General features: G+C 51.9%; 1 protein-coding gene across 2 annotated transcripts in view; it reads right to left on the minus strand.

Moving 5' to 3' along the window:
* galnt18b (UDP-N-acetyl-alpha-D-galactosamine:polypeptide N-acetylgalactosaminyltransferase 18b) overlaps window positions 1-19,540 on the minus strand; it is a 297,715-nt gene that overhangs the window by 83,357 nt on the left and 194,818 nt on the right. The window lies entirely within an intron of this gene.

A 19,540-nucleotide genomic window follows, 5' to 3' on the forward strand; every position in this document is an offset into this window, starting at 1 on the left:
CTGAAATGATTGATTGGCGGCCCAGCTTTGTGTACACTGCAGGATGAGCATTTGAAAGGATGTGTCCAAAATGTTCCTTCCTTTGAAGACATCTCTTTCAATTCGCTCGGAACACTCCAACTATTTAATTTAGAAAATGGGCATAATGGTGGGGAGATACTCTGGCCTTCCTGCAGTGTGTTTCCCATGCCTGGAGGTGGCGCACCGTTGGCCAACAGTGGCATCTTCTGGCCCCACTGCTGTCAATGGAATTTTCATTGATTCCACCCCAGGCCGCCCAGAAACCTACAGCGGGGGTGCACTGACAGCGGGATCCCAGAAGATCCCGCCGGTGTGAACAGCCGGAAAGTCCCAGCTGATGCATGAAGGCAAATGGGAAACTCCCCTGCATTGAAGACTGGTTGGTTCTTAATAAACCTTCAGCCGCATCTTCCATGGGTTGGCAATCGCCATCAGATTGGAACTCCACTCCTCTTTACTCACCTTTGTCTGGGGATGCACACTTCTCTCCGGGATCTCTGACCCAGACATCGGGCCTGGCGGGAATTAGTCAGGGCTGGGGATGTGGGGTTTAATTGAGCACTTAGGGTCCAGTGGGGGTAGTCGGGGAGGTGGTATGGGGGATCATCGGGGATGTTGTGGGGCGGTGTCTTGGGAGATAGTTGGGGTCCTGTAGAGGGGTTCAGATGTATAGTTACCCAGGCATTAGGACTTGTTTTAATCATTCTAAAATTTCCTGGGTAACTATTCTGCTAAGTAAACCAAAACCACTCAATGTTTCCAACTTTAAATTGGAGTTTTGGAGGATGCCAGACGTAGGGTAATTGCTCAATGCAAGTTGAAACTTCCCAGAGCAATTTTTGTACAGTCCTTGCAAATGGACTTCCAAAGGGTCCCCAAACACATCTTCTGGACTACCTCCAATGTATGGCTCTGTAGAGAGGAGGGGTTCTGGCTACCTCCAGTATAAGGCTCCAGTGTACAAGTCTATGGAGAGTGGGCATTCTGGTTACCTCCAGTGTACAACTCTGTGGAGAGTGGGAGTTCTGGCTACCTCTAGTGTAAGGCTCTGTGGAGAATGGGAGTTCTGGGCCTATACAGGATTATGATTTAAACAAAAGACCATAGAACTCATTCCTCAACCTGATTCTGTCAACCCTGAGTTACAACCAAATCACAAGGAATTGGAGGAGAGAATAAAACTCCTTCAGTCTAATGTGAATATTAGCTTGTCTCTTCTGTTAACGCTGAAAATGCTTCACATGTCATCACCAGCCCCCTCCTCTTAACATTTCATCTTGTGTCTATGGCCCGCATCTTAATGTAAAACAGCACCTCATACTCCACCTGAGGTTTGACTGAAGTTTTGGAGGATATGCTAAAGGAGAACATTCAAAAATAAATGTTCATCAGGAAAGATGATAACTCACTTGGACTTCTGTGAGTATTGCTCGAGCACCTTAGGCCTGTGTAGGACAGTAATCATCTGAGAACAATGTAGAGATTACTTTTTGTTAATTAGAAGCAGGCATATCTACCCAAAACAAGTACTTTTTCTGAGTGATAATGTTTATTAAAATGTACCTAACAGGCAGCCAGCAGTCCCCTAAGCACAGCCACAGCAATGTAGTAAAGCCTCGCAAGGTGTATTACCAGGGCAATTATCAAACAAAATTTAGCACTGAGATGTACAAGGAGATATCAGGACAGGTGGCAAGGTAGACTTAAAGAGCTTCTTAAAGAATGAGAGAGATGTCAAGAGGTGGAGACGGTTAAGGAGGGTATTCCAGAATTTAGGACCCAGACAGCTGAAGTAAGTAGTCTCACAACACCAGGACAGCTGAAGACAGCACGGTGGCACAGTGGTTTAGCACTACTGCCTCACAGCGCCAGGGACCCGGGTTTGATTCCCAGCTTGGGTCACTGTCTGTGCGGAGTCTGCACGTTCTCCCTGTGTCTGAGGCCGGAATTGAACCCGGGTCCCTGGCGCTGTGAGGCAGCAGTGCTAACCGCTGTGTCACTGTGCTGCCCCTTCAGTTGGAATCTTTTAAAAATGTAACTCCCTCTGCCCGATTCCAAAATCCCCTAATCCATCTCTCTGAGCTCCTTCAAGATCCTTCTGCAAACCTGCTGATGCGCGATATAACTCACGAGGCTAGAGGTACTCGGGGAAATAAAGGCTTTTATTGACTACTACAATAGAGCTACCATATATAATACACGATCCCAGACTAAAGGGTCCCAGACAGAGCAGTGACCTTTATACCTCTCCCAGGAGGCGGAGCCCGACTGGGATGTACCATAAGAACTATATTACAGGTCGAACAGCCCAACCCTAACCCCAACAGTAACATGTAGAACAGCCCAACCCTAACCCCAACAGTAACATATATACAGACTCATAGTACTGACCACATTCACCCCTCCTTTGAAAACAAAGGCCGGCGGGGTACAAAAACACAGAACAATTGTTCATCAGTCTATAAGTTCAGACGGTCTGGGGGACCGCACCGTTGTTGTGACCTCCTCAACACCGGCGACGACACCGGAGTAGGCACTCGCGGTGGCGTTCTCCCCAAGGCGGTGTCCAACGGCTCCTCCAATGTCTCACGGGCCGGTAGACCCCGAGGTGGTGACAATCCGCTGAACTCGGGCACACCTTGAAGTGGCGACCATCTCCTGGACTCAGGCAAGCTGTACACGGGAGTAAAAGGGTTAAGTGATGGTCCCGATGCTGCCCGCGCCGTGTCAGGAGGGGAAACAATAGTTGGGGGGTCTCTAACAGGAGGTATGGGAGCGACAGGGGTTTCCAAGTCCCCTGCTGGCGCCAGGTCTCGAATCGAGACCGTATCCTCTCGCCCGTCAGGGTATGCCACATAGGCATACTGAGGGTTGGCGTGGAGGAGATGGACCTGTTCAACCAAAGGGTCGGACTTGCGGGTCCTAACATGTCGCCGCAGGAGGACAGGTCCTGAGTACATCAACCAAGACGGTAATGAGGTCCCAGAGGAAGACTTCCGAGAGAATGAAAACAGTCTCTCATGGGGAGTAGCGTTGGTTGCCGTACACAGGAGTGAGCGTATGGAGTGGAGCGCATCAGGGAGCACCTCTTGCCAACGGGAGACTGGAAGGCCTTTAGACTTCAACTCCAGTAAGACAGCCTTCCAGACTGTAGCATTCTCACGTTCAACCTGTCCATTACCCCTAGGGTTGTAGCTCGTGGTTCTTCTAGAGGCAATCCCGTATGAGAGCAGGTATTGCCTCAAGTCATCGCTCATGAACGACGAGCCCCTATCACTGTGGATGTAACAGGGGTAACCAAACAGGGTGAAAAGATCACAAAATGCCTTGATAACCGTGGCAGCGGTCATATCAGAACAGGGAATGACAAAAGGGAATCGTGAGTACTCATCAACCACATTGAGGAAGTACACGTTCCGATCTGTCGAGGGAAGGGGGCCCTTAAAATCCACACTCAGTCTTTCGAAGGGACGAGTGGCCTTAACGAGTTGTGCCCTGTCAGGTCGGTAAAAGTGCGGTTTGCATTCCGCGCATACCCGGCAGCTTCTGGTTATGGACCTGACATCCTCCACCGAGTAGGGTAGATTTCGGGCTTTTATGAAGTGGTAGAGCCGAGTGACCCCCGGATGGCAGAGGTCATTGTGGAGAGCCTGCAATCGATTCTCCAGCATACTAGCGCATGTTCCATGCAACAGGGCATCCGAGGGCTCGTTGAGTTTCCCTGGACGATACATGATGTCGTAATTATAGGTGGAGAGTTCGATTCTCCACCTCAAGATCTTATCGTTCTTGATCTTGCCCCGTAACGTGTTATTGAACATGAACGCCATGGACCGCTGGTCCGTGAGCAGGGAGAACCATTTTCCCGCCAAGTAATGGCGCCAATGCCGGATGGCCTCCACAATGGCCTGGGCCTCCTTTTCCACCACCGAATGTCGAATTTCGGGGCCTTGGAGGGTGCGAGAGAAAAAGGCAACGGGCCTGCCCGCCTGGTTAAGTGTGGCGGCCAGGGCGAAATCCGATGCATCACTCTCCACCTGGAAGGGGATGGACTCATCGATAGCGTGCATCGTGGCTTTCGCAATGTCGGCTTTTAGTTTTTCAAAGGCCAAATGAGCCTCTGGTGCTAGGGGAAAAGAGGTAGACTTGATGAGCGGACGGGCTTTGTCCGCGTAATTGGGAACCCACTGTGCGTAGTAAGAGAAGAAGCCTAAGCATCTTCTCAGTGCTTTTACGCTAGTGGGCAGGGGAAGTTCGAGGAGGGGACGCATACGGTCTGGATCAGGGCCAATGACCCCGTTTTCCACCACGTATCCGAGGATAGCTAGGCGGCGCGTGCGAAATACACACTTCTCCCTATTGTAGGTCAGATTCAGGCGAGATGCAGTGCGTAGGAATCTAAGAAGGTTGGCATCGTGGTCCTGCTGGTCATGGCCGCAGATGGTGACGTTATCCAGGTACGGGAAGGTAGCCCGCAGTCCGTTATGGTCCACCATTCGGTCCATAGCACGCTGGAAGACCGAGACCCCATTCGTGACACCAAAAGGAACCCTTAGAAAATGGTACAAGCGACCATCCGCCTCAAAAGCCGTGTATTGTCGGTCCTCTGGGCGAATGGGGAGCTGGTGGTAAGCAGACTTTAGGTCGATGGTGGAGAATACCCGGTACTGCGCAATCTGGTTGACCATGTCAGATATGCGCGGGAGGGGATACGCATCCAGCTGCGTGTATCTGTTAATGGTCTGACTATAGTCTATGACCATCCGGGGTTTGTTCCCACTCTTGACCACCACGACCTGCGCTCTCCAAGGACTAGCGCTAGGTTGTATGATCCCTTCCTTGAGGAGCCGCTGAACCTCAGATCGAATGAAGATCCGATCCTCAGCGCTGTAACGCCTGCTCTTAGTCGCGATGGGCTTGCAGCCTGGCACGAGATTCTGGAATAAAGAGGGTGTGGTAATCTTAAGCGTCGAGAGGCTACAGATGGAGCGCGTTGGGCAATTTAGAGGCTGCGAGTCTCCCACTGAAAGCGGAGGGAGTGGCCCATCGTACTGCAGGGTTACACTCTTCAAGTGGACCATGAAATTTAGTCCTAGGAGTATTGGCGCGCAAAGGTGCGGTAACACCAGGAGCTTGAAGCTCTCGTAAACCGTGCCCTGCACCGTCAGATTTACCACGCAACTCCCTAGCACAGTGACAGACCGGGACCTTGACACCATCGAAATTGTCTGCTTGACAGGCTGAATCCGGAGGCCACACCGCTTCAACGGCGTCTGGGTGAATAAAGCTCTCCGTGCTCCCGCTGTCAAACAGACAATAAATCGTGTGTTTGTTTACCTGTATGTCCATCATGGACTTATCGAGTCTGTGAGGCTTTGCCTGGTCCAGGATGATCGACGCCACCGTTGGTTCGTGGGCGCAACTGCAGGCAGCTGAGATGGATGGTGACGACCCCTGCTGGTCATTCGCGGTCGGTGCCGACCAACATGGCTGCCCCCATAGGTCGCACGTGGGTGATGGCGCCAAAACCAGCGGCCCCTGGTGGTCGCGCGTCTCTTGCGACTCCGTCGTCTGGAATGGCGATGTCCTGGCCTCACACGTGGAAGAAGCCCTTGACGATGCCGACGACGAGGAAACCGGCTCCGGGGAGTCACACGCCGCACTGCTGTTCCTGGATGGAAGTTTGGATTGGCATACCTTCGAATAATGCCCCTTCTTGCCGCAGGCGGAGCACAACACCGCTTTAGCGGGACATCGCTGCCGAGGGTGCTTCACTCCCCCACAGAAGTAACACCGCGGGCCGCCTGGAGCTGCTGCCATCGTCAGGCCCGAGGGTGGGAACACAATCACGCAGTTCTTCAGTCCCGCTGAATGAAGTGGGGTCTGTGACTGCCCCTGCCACGCTGTCTTCACGTGGTCGTCGGGGTACATCGCCAGACTTTTGGAGGCCGTTTCTAGCGCATCCGCTAGCTCTATAGACTTAGTGAGATCGAGATTACCTTGCTCCAACAGCCGAAGGCGGATGTAAGACGAGCCGATTCCCGCCACAAACGCATCTCGTGCGAGGTCGTTCATGTTCTGGTCTGCCGACACTGCTTTGCAGTTACAGCCCCTGGCTAGCTGTAGGAGCTCGCACGCGTACTGTTCCGTCGTTTCACCGGGCTGCTGCCGTCGAGTGGCTAAGAGATATCGAGCATGCATCTCGTTCGGCGGTTTAATGTAGCGCTTCTTAAGAAGCTCGAGGGCCCCTTTTTAGTCGGTGGCCCCACGGATCGCCAAATATACGGCGTCACTTACCCTCGCGTGGAGGACCCGGAGTCTGTCGGCGTCGGTGGTGACCGCTGCGGAGGCTTCGAGGTAATCCTGAAAACATTTCAACCAGTGGTCGAATGTGTTCGAGGCGCCCGCCGCACGTGGGTCCAACATCAGCCGTTCGGGTTTAAGCATTTGCTCCATGTTCTCTGTGTCGTTTTTTTTTCAACGAAGAGATTTCAATTGTAGTCAATAAAATTGATGCGCGATATAACTCACGAGGCTAGAGGTACTCGGGGAAATAAAGGCTTTTATTGACTACTACAATAGAGCTACCATATATAATACACGATCCCAGACTAAAGGGTCCCAGACAGAGCAGTGACCTTTATACCTCTCCCAGGAGGCAGAGCCCGACTGGGATGTACCATAATAACTATATTACAGGTAGAACAGCCCAACCCTAATCCCAACAGTAACATGTAGAACAGCCCAACCCTAACCCCAACAGTAACATATATACAGACTCATAGTACTGGCCAGACCCTGGCTCAGCACTACCTGGTGGGAACCAACAATGGTTCATCACACCCGCCTCTTTCACCAAGCCTTTGGCCGCCTGTCCTCATATCACCCCATGGGGCTTGGTGTCTAATTTTGTTTTTACTGGCGCTCCTGTGACAGCACCTTGGAGACATTTTATTATGTTAAAGGTGCTTTTTAAATGAAGGTTGTTGCTGTTGTGATTGATTGCTTTGTATTCGATTTAAAGTAGGGAGGTTGCCAAACTCTCCAGCAACTGAACATTAATCTTCAGGTCACTGCCATGTGCAAAAACCAAAGATCATCAAGATAGCCACGTTGTTCATTTACTTTGAATGCTGTTTATTAGTTTATTAATGACGGCACAATGGTACAGGGGTGGCACAGTGGTTAGCACTGCTGCCTCACAGCACCAGGGACTCGGGTTCAATTCCAGCCTTGGGTCACTGTCTGTGTGGAGTTTGCACATTCTCCCGTGTCTGCGTGGTTTTCCTCCGGATGCTCCTGTTTCCTCCCACAGTCCAAAGAGTGTGGTTAGGTTAGGTTGATTGGCCGTGATAAATTGACCATTAGTGCCGAAGGATGAGCAGGGTAAATATGTGGGGTTACGGGGATAGGGCCTATGTGGGATTGTTGTTGGTGCAGGCCTGATGGGCTGAATGGCCTCCTTCTGCCCTGTAGGGATTCCATGATTAGTTATAGAAATGTAGAAAATAGGAGCAGAAGTAGGCCATTCAGATCTACAAGCCTGCTGCACAATTTAATAAGTTAATGGCTGAATTTCTATCTCAATGCTATATTCCCACAATCTCCCTATCGCCCTTGACACCGTTAGAGTCTAGGAATCTATTTCCTTATGAAATATATTCAGTTATTTGGCCTCTGTGGTAGAGAATTCCACAGGTTCACCACCCTCTGAGTGAAGAAATCTTTACTCCACTCAGCCCTAAATGGTGTATCCTGCATTCCGAGACCATGATCCCTTGTTCTGGATTCCCAGCTAGAGGAAACAAACATTCCTGCATCCAGTCTGTCCAGCCCTGTCAAAATTTATACTTTTCAATTAGATCCCCTCGTATTCATAAAATAGAATTACAGAATCCCTACAGTGCAGGAGGAGGCCATTCAGCCCATCGAACCTGCACCGACAACAATGCCACCCAGGCCCTATCCCTGTAACCCCACGTATTTATCTTGCTATTCCCCCGACACTAAGGGGCACATCGTTGGACTGTAGGAAGAAACTGGAGCACCCGGAAGAAACCAGACTCACATGAGGAGAACCTCCACACAGACAGTCACCTGAGGCCGGAATGGAACCCAGGTCTCTGGCGCTGTGAGGCAGCAGCGCTAAACCCCTGTAGCCTAAGCATACAGGCCTAGTCAACCGAATCTCGCCTCATACGGCAATCCTGCCATACCAGGCATCAGTCCAGTGAACATTCACTGCACTGCCTCTGTGGCAAGTATGTCTTTTCTTGGAGAAGGAGATGAAAACCGCACACAGTGCTCCATATGTGGTCTCACCAAGGCCCTGTACAGCTGTAACAAGACATCCTTGCTCCTGTTCTCAAGATACTGATATCAGAAAAGGGCTGTTTGACTGAGAGTTAAGGAATGTCCAGATGGATATTGAAGAGGCAGTTCTCTTTAGTTGGCTGTGAGATGGCAGGGTGTAGTGATGATTGACATTTCAGGCAACTGATGGGGGGGGGGGGGGGAATTGTAGGGGTGGGGGAGTGGCAAGATGTCACGTGATGAAACCTCCAGGAATATGTTCAACCCCAGTTGGGACTCCCGGTATCTTTTTGATTTGATCTGATTTGATTTATTATTCTCAAATGTATTGGTATGCAGTGAAAAGTATTGTTTCTTGCACGCTATACAGAGAAAGCATACCGTTCATAGAGTAGATGGATTGGAGAGAGTGCAGAATGCAGTGAGTGTGGAGCAAAGGTGGGTAGATGGGATTGAGATACAGATTATTTATGATCTAATTATAAAGCAAAACAGGCTTGAAGATCTGAATGGCCTACTCCTGTACCTATGTAAACCATTAAGACTGAAACATTAGAAATGTTTACACTTTGAAGCTGTGGGACCTTTTGTATGATTTGCTTCAGTTTATGCAAAAGACTTCATTTTAAGATATTTCGGCCTGTGTTTAACGATGCTAAGCTTTAAGGCTAACTTGACCACATTTTGAAACTCAGCTGGGAGTGCCGGGATGAGCTTAGAAATTGACCGCATTCTTTGAAAGTACAATGCAAGCGAGGCTTTTTCATAAGCAAAACAAAGTTTTTCATAAACAAAGCCTTCATGGTCACAGCTGCAAATTTGTATGAAAGTTAGAAACACTGTTTTGTACCTAGTAATTTCATAACACAGATAACCGAAAAGTTATAATGCTCTCTGTAGCTATATGTGGACAGTGTAAGGTTGGATTGAGTCTATATCAGGGCTAGCTTTTGCTGGTATCTATCTCTCGCTCTTTCTCCCTCTCGCCCTTTCTCTCTCTCTCTCTCTCTCTCTCAAGTAATCCTTATTTCATTTCTGTAATGTTAATTTTAAATTATGCTCAATAAAAACAGTTCAACTTTGTATCAGTGCCGTCTACGTCTATTCTGAGGAATGAATGGACTCTACAGTTTCTGGCGTCACGGACAGGATTCCACAGAAGTTGAGCTGAATTGACTGCCGATTACAGTGAGAGTCACGGATTTAGGCTTCAGGTTCAATGGGGAGAGATTGTAAGCGATTACCCAAAACTTGCATGAGAGTAACTGGTCTCCAGTTCACCAGAAATATGCTTCTCTCTTTTCTTGAACAGAGATTTACAACTCTCCTAATTTCATATCCAAAGAGCACTAGAATTGAGAGGTTACAACAACCGGGAAATATCGACCAGGCTTTTCGCCAGAGTATTTTCGACGAACATTTCTCATGTTCTTAAGACAAAGCGAGATGAGTACATGAGAGAGAAAGAAATAAAAGGACACTTTTGGTGAAATGCAGTGGGAGGATGCTCAGAGGACACATAAACACCGGCATGGGTCAGATGTACCGAGCAATCAGTTAAAAAGACTATGTGATTCTATCTGAAACAAACACGGAAAACCCTCAAGATAGAATTGGATGCAACGCCTGGAGAATAGGTTGTTTAGGCTGACTGAAGGAAGATGAGTCGAATTACCTTCCTCATGTGTAACTATCATGTGAACCGCACTGCGGAAATGAATGGATAATCTATCTGGTTTTTGGCTGGGCTTGACAGGTAGCATGAGAAGTGGGATCTGAGCTAGTTTATTGCAAGAAAATTGCTTACTGCCAAGACATGTTGACATTGTCTCCTGGGGAAAAAAGTGACACAGCTGAAAAAAAAGTGATGCAAAGATACCTTCCCTGGCTTCCCAGTCTGGATATTAACAGGCGTGGGTTATGCAGAGGTACAAGGAAGGTTCGGGGCAGTGGGGGGGTGGGGGGGGGGGGGGGGGGGGACGCGGGTGGTGGGGGGAGGTGTATTTTTGTATGGGAAATTTAATTGCATTTCCCCACATGCTATAAGGCAGAGGGTCTGCAACCTGCAGCACAGGAACCACATAGCATCATAGAATCCCTGCAGTGCAGAAAGAGGCCATTTGGCCCATCGAGCCTGCACCAACAACAATCCCATCCAGGCCCTATCCCCATAACCCCACATATTTTCCCTACTAATCCACCTGGGGCAATTTAGCATGGCCAATCCACCTAACCTGCACATCTTTGGACTGTGGGAGGAAACCAGAGCACCCGGAGGAAACCCACGCAGACACGGGGAGAATGTGCAAAACTCCACACAGGCAGTCACACGAGGCTAGAATTGAATCTGGGTCCCTGACACCGTGGGGCAGCAGTGTTAGCCACTGTGCCACTCTGCTGACCTTTAACATCTCATTTGTGACCCCCAACCTTTCCCTGTTAGACTGCCTTAACATGAAAAACAGCTTCTCGGCCTTTTGGCTAAGATCAAGTGTAGTATGGTCGGCAGCCCATGGTCGGCCGCACTTGGTCGAGGTCATTAGGTTACACTGAGGCTTCATATGTTTCATATGAAGCAATTTTTAAAAGCGGCATCTCGGCCTTTTGGCTAAGATGCAAATGAGCTCAAGTCTTGGAGGAGGATCCTCCCCCTTCTCCAATCAGCTTGGCTCATGTAGATCAGGCCCAGGACAGGGTGGTTTGGTCGCTCGCCCTGTCTTGTCAGCCTGGATCTGAAATGTCTCAACTTGTTGAGACTCTGAATTGGATTTGATTTGATTGAATTGGAAAAGTATTAAAAAAAACATGAAAAACAGCTAAAAACAAATAGCAGTCTCACAACACCAGGTTAAATTCCAATAGGTTTACTTGGAATCACGAGCTTTCGGAGCGCTGCTCCTTCATCAGGTGATTAACTAAGTTACGAAAAGTAAGAATCATGTTTACAGGGGAGGGGGGTGGTTGGGGAGGAGGTGGGGCAGAGAAGAAGGGGATCATTATGCTTCATTTTATGTTTCAGAAGAATAACTTAACAAGCAATATTGTCTGTAAATAAACCTGTTGCGATGGTATAATTGCAGCATGATTGTAGATAGTACCCTTGGCTCGAGGACAGGTTTTATGGTGTCAACCAATATTGTTTCCAATGTGGCTGAGACCATTAATGATCCAGAGTGTGCTGTTAGAAACCTTGCATTTACCATAAAATCAATAACTGAAAAATTATCTTAATTCTATGAACCTTAAAATTAAAGTTTGTTTTGAAGTTGACTGACCTGAAAAAGAGTATGGTAAAAAATAAATATCAAAAGGCACAAGTTGGGTCTATTTTAATTTAGATTATTTTTATTGATACGTAAATTCGGTACATGTATTTAATTTACTACAAATGCAAATTACGCCACCAGAGATTATTGGTAATTTCCCCAATAGTTTTTATTCTTTAAAAACACTGCTCAGATTTTAAACAAAGGCTGCTGATGGTGGCGAGGGGGTTTTTATGACCACAGCAGAGGTTTTTTCATTCATAGAAATCATAGAAACCCTACAGTGCAGAAAGAGGCCATTCGGCCCATCAAGTCTGCACCGACCACAATCCCACCCAGGCCCTCTCCCCATATCCCTACACATTTACCCGCTAATCCCTCTAACCTACGCATCTCAGGGGCAATTTTAGCATGGCCAACCAACCTAACCCACACATCTTTGGACTGTGGGAGGAAACCGGAGCACCCGGAGGAAACCCACGCAGACACAAGGAGAATGTGCAAACTCCACACAGACGGTGACCCAAGCCGGGAATCGAACCCAGGTCCCTGGAGCTGTGAAGCAGCAGTGCTAACCACTGTGCTACCGTGCCGCCTGAAATCATAGTATTGCTATAGTGCAGTAGCAGGCCATTCAGCCCATCGAGTCTGCACCAACTGTCCGACTGAGCATCCCACCCAGACACTATCCACATAACCCCATGTATTTACCCCACTAATCCTCCTACCTTACACATCTTGGGACACTAAGGGGCAATTTTTCATGGCTCAATACTCCTAACCTGCACATCTTTGGACTGTGGGAGGAAACTGGAGCACCCGGAGGAAACCCACGCAGACACGGGGAGAACCTGCAAGCTCCACCCAGTCAGCCAAGGCTGGATTTGAACCCGGGTCCCTGTCGCTGTGAGGCAGCAGCGCTAACCAGTGTGCCACCGTGCTGCCCAAGTGTCCTTGACAAGTTCACTGGTGGGTATCTGATAGACTGGTTTGTCTTGCAGCCACATCAGGGAGGAATCAGGAACAGGCTGCGGGAGTAGATAGGCCTGAACCCAGCCCCAGGATTTGAGAGAATGCTCCTGATTCTGAACTGAGGCCCGATCCCTGAGGCCATTGGCTTGGACAAGGTTAAAGGCTATGGAAGCTGATGGGATGAAGTGATCTGTGAGTGCCAGCATGAATAACTTTGACATTAATTAAGTCCCCCACATCAGTGGTTTTGTGTTTAGTGTAAATTAGATGTGTGCTATTATTGAAAATCACTTCCTTACCTGAGAGCTGTGTTACTGCCTTTGACAATCTCTGCAAGAGATGAAATTTGCCTCTGATATTCGAGAAATATTACTTGCCCCATGCAGTACTGGATAGTTATACCATTCAACCAGGTTTGGAAGGGGCATTAAGGGTAGGTTATGATTGTCCGGGAGTCTCCAGGAATTAAGTTTTTTTTGGGAACTACTATGAATAAAACTCCAGAGAACAATCAGAAGGACATGAATGCATGCATTTACTCATTACAAAATAATTAATCACAAAATTCTCTCAGTACTGCCCTTCCGACACTGCAGCACTCCCTCAGTATTGCACCTCCAATGACGCAGCGCTGCCTCAGTACTTCCCCTCCCATGGTGCAGTGCTCCCTCAATGCAGCCCCTCTGACAGTGCAGCACTCCCTCAGCACTGACCCTCTGACAGTGCAGCACTCCCTCAGCACTGACCCTCTGACAGTGCAGCACTCCCTCAGTACTGACCCTCTGACAGTGCAGTACTCACTCAGTACTGACCCTCTGACAGTGCAGTATTCACTCAGTACTGACCCTCTGACAGTGCAGCACTCCCTCAGTACTGACCCTCTGACAGTGCAGTACTCACTCAGTACTGACCCTCTGACAGTGCAGCACTCACTCAGTACTGACCCTCTGACAGTGCAGCACTCACTCAGTACTGACCCTCTGACAGTGCAGTACTCACTCAGTACTGACCCTCTGACAGTGCAGTGCTCCCTCAGCACTGACCCTCTGACAGTGCAGTACTCCCTCCGTACTGACCCTCTGACAGTGCAGCGCTCCCTCAGTACAGACCCTTCGAAAGTGCAACACTCCCTCAGAACTGACCCTCTGACAGTGCAGCAGTCCCTCAGCACTGACTCTTCAAAAGTGCAACACTCGCTCAGCACTGACCCTCTGACAGTGCAGCACTCCCGCAGTACTGACCCTCTGACAGTGCAGCACTCCCTCAGCACTGACCCTTCGAAAGTGTAGCACTCCCTCAGTACTGACCCTCTGACAGTGCAACACTCCCTCAGCACTGACTCTTCAAAAGTGCAACACTCCCTCAGCACTGACCCTCTGACAGTGCAGCACTCCCTCAGTACTGACACTTCGACAGTGCAACACTCCCACAGTCCTGCCCCTCTGACAGTGCAGCACTCCCTCAGTACTGCCCCTCTGACAAGTGCAACACTCCCTCAGCACTGACCCTCTGACAGTGCAGCACTCCGTCAGTACTGACCCTCTGACAGTGCAGCACTCCCTCAGCACTGACTCTTCAAAACTGCAACACTCCCTCAGCACTGACCCTCTGACAGTGCAACACTCCCTCAGTACTGATGCTCTGACATTGCAGCACTCCCTCAGTACTGTCCCTCCAACTGTGCAGCGCTCCCTCAGTACTGACCCTCTGACAGTGCAGCACTCCCTCAGCACTGACCCTCTGACAGTGCGGCACTCCCTCAGTACTGACCCTCTGACAGTGCAGCACTCCCTCAGCCCTGACCCTCTGACAGTGCAGCACTCCCTCAGCACTGACCCTCTGACAGTGCAGCACTCCCTCGGCACTGACCCTCTGACAGTGCAGCACTCCCTCAGTACTGACCCTCTGACATTGCAGTGCTCCCTCAGTACTGACCCCCTGACAGTGCAGCACTCCCTCAGTACTGACCCTCTGACAGTGCAGCACTCCCTCAGCACTGACCCTCTGACAGTGCAGCACTCCCTCAGCACTGACCCTCTGACAGTGCAGCACTCCCTCAGTACTGACCCTCTGACAGTGCAGCACTCCCTCAGCACTGACTCTCTGACAGTGCAGCACTCCCTCAGCACTGACCCTCTGACAGTGCAGCACTCCCTCAGCACTGACCCTCTGACAGTGCAGCGCTCCCTCAGTACTGACTCTCTGACAGTGCAGCACTCCCTCAGTACTGACCCTCTGACAGTGCAGCGCTCCCTCAGTACTGACTCTCGGACAGTGCAGCACCCCCTCAGTACTGACCCTCTGACAGTGCAGCACTCCCTCAGCACTGACCCTCTGACAGTGCAGCACTCCCTCAGCACTGACCCTCTGACAGTGCAGCGCTCCCTCAGCACTGACCCTCTGACAGTGCAGCGCTCCCTCAGTACTGTCCCTCTGACAGTGCAGCACTCCCTCAGTACTGACCTTCTGACAGTGCAGCACTCCCTCAGCACTGACCCTCTGACAGTGCAGCACTCCCTCAGTACAGACCCTCTGACAATGCAGCGCTCCCTCAGTACTGCCCCTCTGACAGTGCAGCGCTCCCTCAGCACTGACCCTCTGACAGTGCAGCGCTCCCTCAGCACTGACCCTCTGACAGTGCAGCGCTCCCTCAACACTGACCCTCTGACAGTGCAGCGCTCCCTCAGCACTGACCCTCTGACAGTGCAGCGCTCCCTCAGCACTGACCCTCTGACAGTGCAGCGCTCCCTCAGCACTGACCCTCTGACAGTGCAGCGCTCCCTCAGCACTGACCCTCTGACAGTGCAGCGCTCCCTCAGTACTGAACCTCTGACAGTGCAGCGCTCCCTCAGCACTGAACCTCTGACAGTGCAGCGCTCCCTCAATGCAGCCCCTCTGACAGTGCAGCACTCCCTCAGCACTGACCCTCTGACAGTGCAGCACTCCCTCAGCACTGACCCTCTGACAGTGCAGCACTCCCTCAGTACTGACCCTCTGACAGTGCAGTACTCACTCAGTACTGACCCTCTGACAGTGCAGTATTCACTCAGTACTGACCCTCTGACAGTGCAGCACTCCCTCAGTACTGACCCTCTGACAGTGCAGTACTCACTCAGTACTGACCCTCTGACAGTGCAGCACTCACTCAGTACTGACCCTCTGACAGTGCAGCACTCACTCAGTACTGACCCTCTGACAGTGCAGTACTCACTCAGTACTGACCCTCTGACAGTGCAGTGCTCCCTCAGCACTGACCCTCTGACAGTGCAGTACTCCCTCCGTACTGACCCTCTGACAGTGCAGCGCTCCCTCAGTACAGACCCTTCGAAAGTGCAACACTCCCTCAGAACTGACCCTCTGACAGTGCAGCAGTCCCTCAGCACTGACTCTTCAAAAGTGCAACACTCGCTCAGCACTGACCCTCTGACAGTGCAGCACTCCCGCAGTACTGACCCTCTGACAGTGCAGCACTCCCTCAGCACTGACCCTTCGAAAGTGTAGCACTCCCTCAGTACTGACCCTCTGACAGTGCAACACTCCCTCAGCACTGACTCTTCAAAAGTGCAACACTCCCTCAGCACTGACCCTCTGACAGTGCAGCACTCCCTCAGTACTGACACTTCGACAGTGCAACACTCCCACAGTCCTGCCCCTCTGACAGTGCAGCACTCCCTCAGTACTGCCCCTCTGACAAGTGCAACACTCCCTCAGCACTGACCCTCTGACAGTGCAGCACTCCGTCAGTACTGACCCTCTGACAGTGCAGCACTCCCTCAGCACTGACTCTTCAAAACTGCAACACTCCCTCAGCACTGACCCTCTGACAGTGCAACACTCCCTCAGTACTGATGCTCTGACATTGCAGCACTCCCTCAGTACTGTCCCTCCAACTGTGCAGCGCTCCCTCAGTACTGACCCTCTGACAGTGCAGCACTCCCTCAGCACTGACCCTCTGACAGTGCGGCACTCCCTCAGTACTGACCCTCTGACAGTGCAGCACTCCCTCAGCCCTGACCCTCTGACAGTGCAGCACTCCCTCAGCACTGACCCTCTGACAGTGCAGCACTCCCTCGGCACTGACCCTCTGACAGTGCAGCACTCCCTCAGTACTGACCCTCTGACATTGCAGTGCTCCCTCAGTACTGACCCCCTGACAGTGCAGCACTCCCTCAGTACTGACCCTCTGACAGTGCAGCACTCCCTCAGCACTGACCCTCTGACAGTGCAGCACTCCCTCAGCACTGACCCTCTGACAGTGCAGCACTCCCTCAGTACTGACCCTCTGACAGTGCAGCACTCCCTCAGCACTGACTCTCTGACAGTGCAGCACTCCCTCAGCACTGACCCTCTGACAGTGCAGCACTCCCTCAGCACTGACCCTCTGACAGTGCAGCGCTCCCTCAGTACTGACTCTCTGACAGTGCAGCACTCCCTCAGTACTGACCCTCTGACAGTGCAGCGCTCCCTCAGTACTGACTCTCGGACAGTGCAGCACCCCCTCAGTACTGACCCTCTGACAGTGCAGCACTCCCTCAGCACTGACCCTCTGACAGTGCAGCACTCCCTCAGCACTGACCCTCTGACAGTGCAGCGCTCCCTCAGCACTGACCCTCTGACAGTGCAGCGCTCCCTCAGTACTGTCCCTCTGACAGTGCAGCACTCCCTCAGTACTGACCTTCTGACAGTGCAGCACTCCCTCAGCACTGACCCTCTGACAGTGCAGCACTCCCTCAGTACAGACCCTCTGACAATGCAGCGCTCCCTCAGTACTGCCCCTCTGACAGTGCAGCGCTCCCTCAGCACTGACCCTCTGACAGTGCAGCGCTCCCTCAGCACTGACCCTCTGACAGTGCAGCGCTCCCTCAACACTGACCCTCTGACAGTGCAGCGCTCCCTCAGCACTGACCCTCTGACAGTGCAGCGCTCCCTCAGCACTGACCCTCTGACAGTGCAGCGCTCCCTCAGCACTGACCCTCTGACAGTGCAGCGCTCCCTCAGCACTGACCCTCTGACAGTGCAGCGCTCCCTCAGTACTGACCCTCTGACAGTGCAGCGCTCCCTCAGCACTGAACCTCTGACAGTGCAGCGCTCCCTCAGTACTGACCCTCTGACAGTGCAGCACTCCCTCAGCACTGACCCTCTGACAGTGCAGCACTCCCTCAGCACTGTTCCTCTGACAGTGCAGCACTCCCTCAGTACTGACCCTCTGACAGTGCAGCACTCCCTCAGTACTGCCCCTCTGACAGTGCAGCACTCCCTCAGCACTGACCCTCTGACAGTGCAGCACTCCCTCAGTACTGACCCTCTGACAGTGCAGCACTCCCTCAGTACTGACCCTCTGACAGTGCAGCGCTCCCTCAGTACTGACCCTCTGACAGTGCAGCACTCCCTCAGTACTGACCCTCTGACAGTGCAGCGCTCCCTCAGTACTGACCCTCTGACAGTGCAGCACTCCCTCAGTACTGACCCTCTGACAGTGCAGCACTCCCTCAGTACTGACCCTCTGACAGTGCAGCACTCCCTCAGTACTGACCCTCTGACAGTGCAGCACTCCCTCAGTATTGACCCTCTGACAGTGCAGCATTCCCTCAGTACTGACCCTCTGACAGTGCAGCACTCCCTCAGTACTGACCCTCTGACAGTGCAGCATTCCCTCAGTACTGACCCTCTGACAGTGCAGCACTCCCTCAGTACTGACCCTCTGACAGTGCAGCGCTCCCTCAGCACTGACCCTCTGACCGTGCAGCGCTCCCTCAGCACTGACCCTCTGACAGTGCAGCACTCCCTCAGTACTGACCCTCTGACAGTGCAGCGCTCCCTCAGCACTGACCCTCTGACAGTGCAGCGCTCCCTCAGTACTGACCCTCTGACAGTGCAGCTCTCCCTCAGCACTGACCCTCTGACAGTGCAGCACTCCCTCAGTACTGACCCTCTGACAGTGCAGCGCTCCCTCAGCACTGACCCTCTGACAGTGCAGCACTCCCTCAGTACTGACCCTCTGACAGTGCAGCACTCCCTCAGTACTGACCCTCTGACAGTGCAGCTCTCCCTCAGCACTGACCCTCTGACAGTGCAGCACTCCCTCAGTACTGACCCTCTGACAGTGCAGCGCTCCCTCAGTACTGACCCTCTGACAGTGCAGCACTCCCTCAGTACTGACCCTCTGACAGTGCAGCACTCCCTCAGTACTGCCCCTCTGACAGTGCAGCACTCCCTCAGTACTGACCCTCTGACAGTGCAGCGCTCCCTCAGTACTGACCCTCTGACAGTGCAGCACTCCCTCAGTACTGACCCTCTGACAGTGCAGCGCTCCCTCAGCACTGACCCTCTGACCGTGCAGCGCTCCCTCAGCACTGACCCTCTGACAGTGCAGCACTCCCTCAGTACTGACCCTCTGACAGTGCAGCGCTCCCTCAGCACTGACCCTCTGACAGTGCAGCGCTCCCTCAGTACTGACCCTCTGACAGTGCAGCTCTCCCTCAGCACTGACCCTCTGACAGTGCAGCACTCCCTCAGTACTGACCCTCTGACAGTGCAGCGCTCCCTCAGTACTGACCCTCTGACAGTGCAGCACTCCCTCAGTACTGACCCTCTGACAGTGCAGCGCTCCCTCAGTACTGACCCTCTGACAGTGCAGCACTCCCTCAGTACTGACCCTCTGACAGTGCAGCACTCCCTCAGTACTGACCCTCTGACAGTGCAGCTCTCCCTCAGCACTGACCCTCTGACAGTGCAGCACTCCCTCAGTACTGACCCTCTGACAGTGCAGCGCTCCCTCAGTACTGACCCTCTGACAGTGCAGCACTCCCTCAGTACTGACCCTCTGACAGTGCAGCACTCCCTCAGCACTGACCCTCTGACAGTGCAGCGCTCCCTCAGCACTGACCCTCTGACAGTGCAGCACTCCCTCAGCACTGACCCTCTGACAGTGCAGCACTCCCTCAGCACTGACCCTCTGACAGTGCAGC

This window comes from Mustelus asterias, chromosome 9, assembly GCF_964213995.1.
Source record: "Mustelus asterias chromosome 9, sMusAst1.hap1.1, whole genome shotgun sequence".
In the NCBI taxonomy this organism is placed as follows: Eukaryota; Metazoa; Chordata; class Chondrichthyes; order Carcharhiniformes; family Triakidae; genus Mustelus; species Mustelus asterias.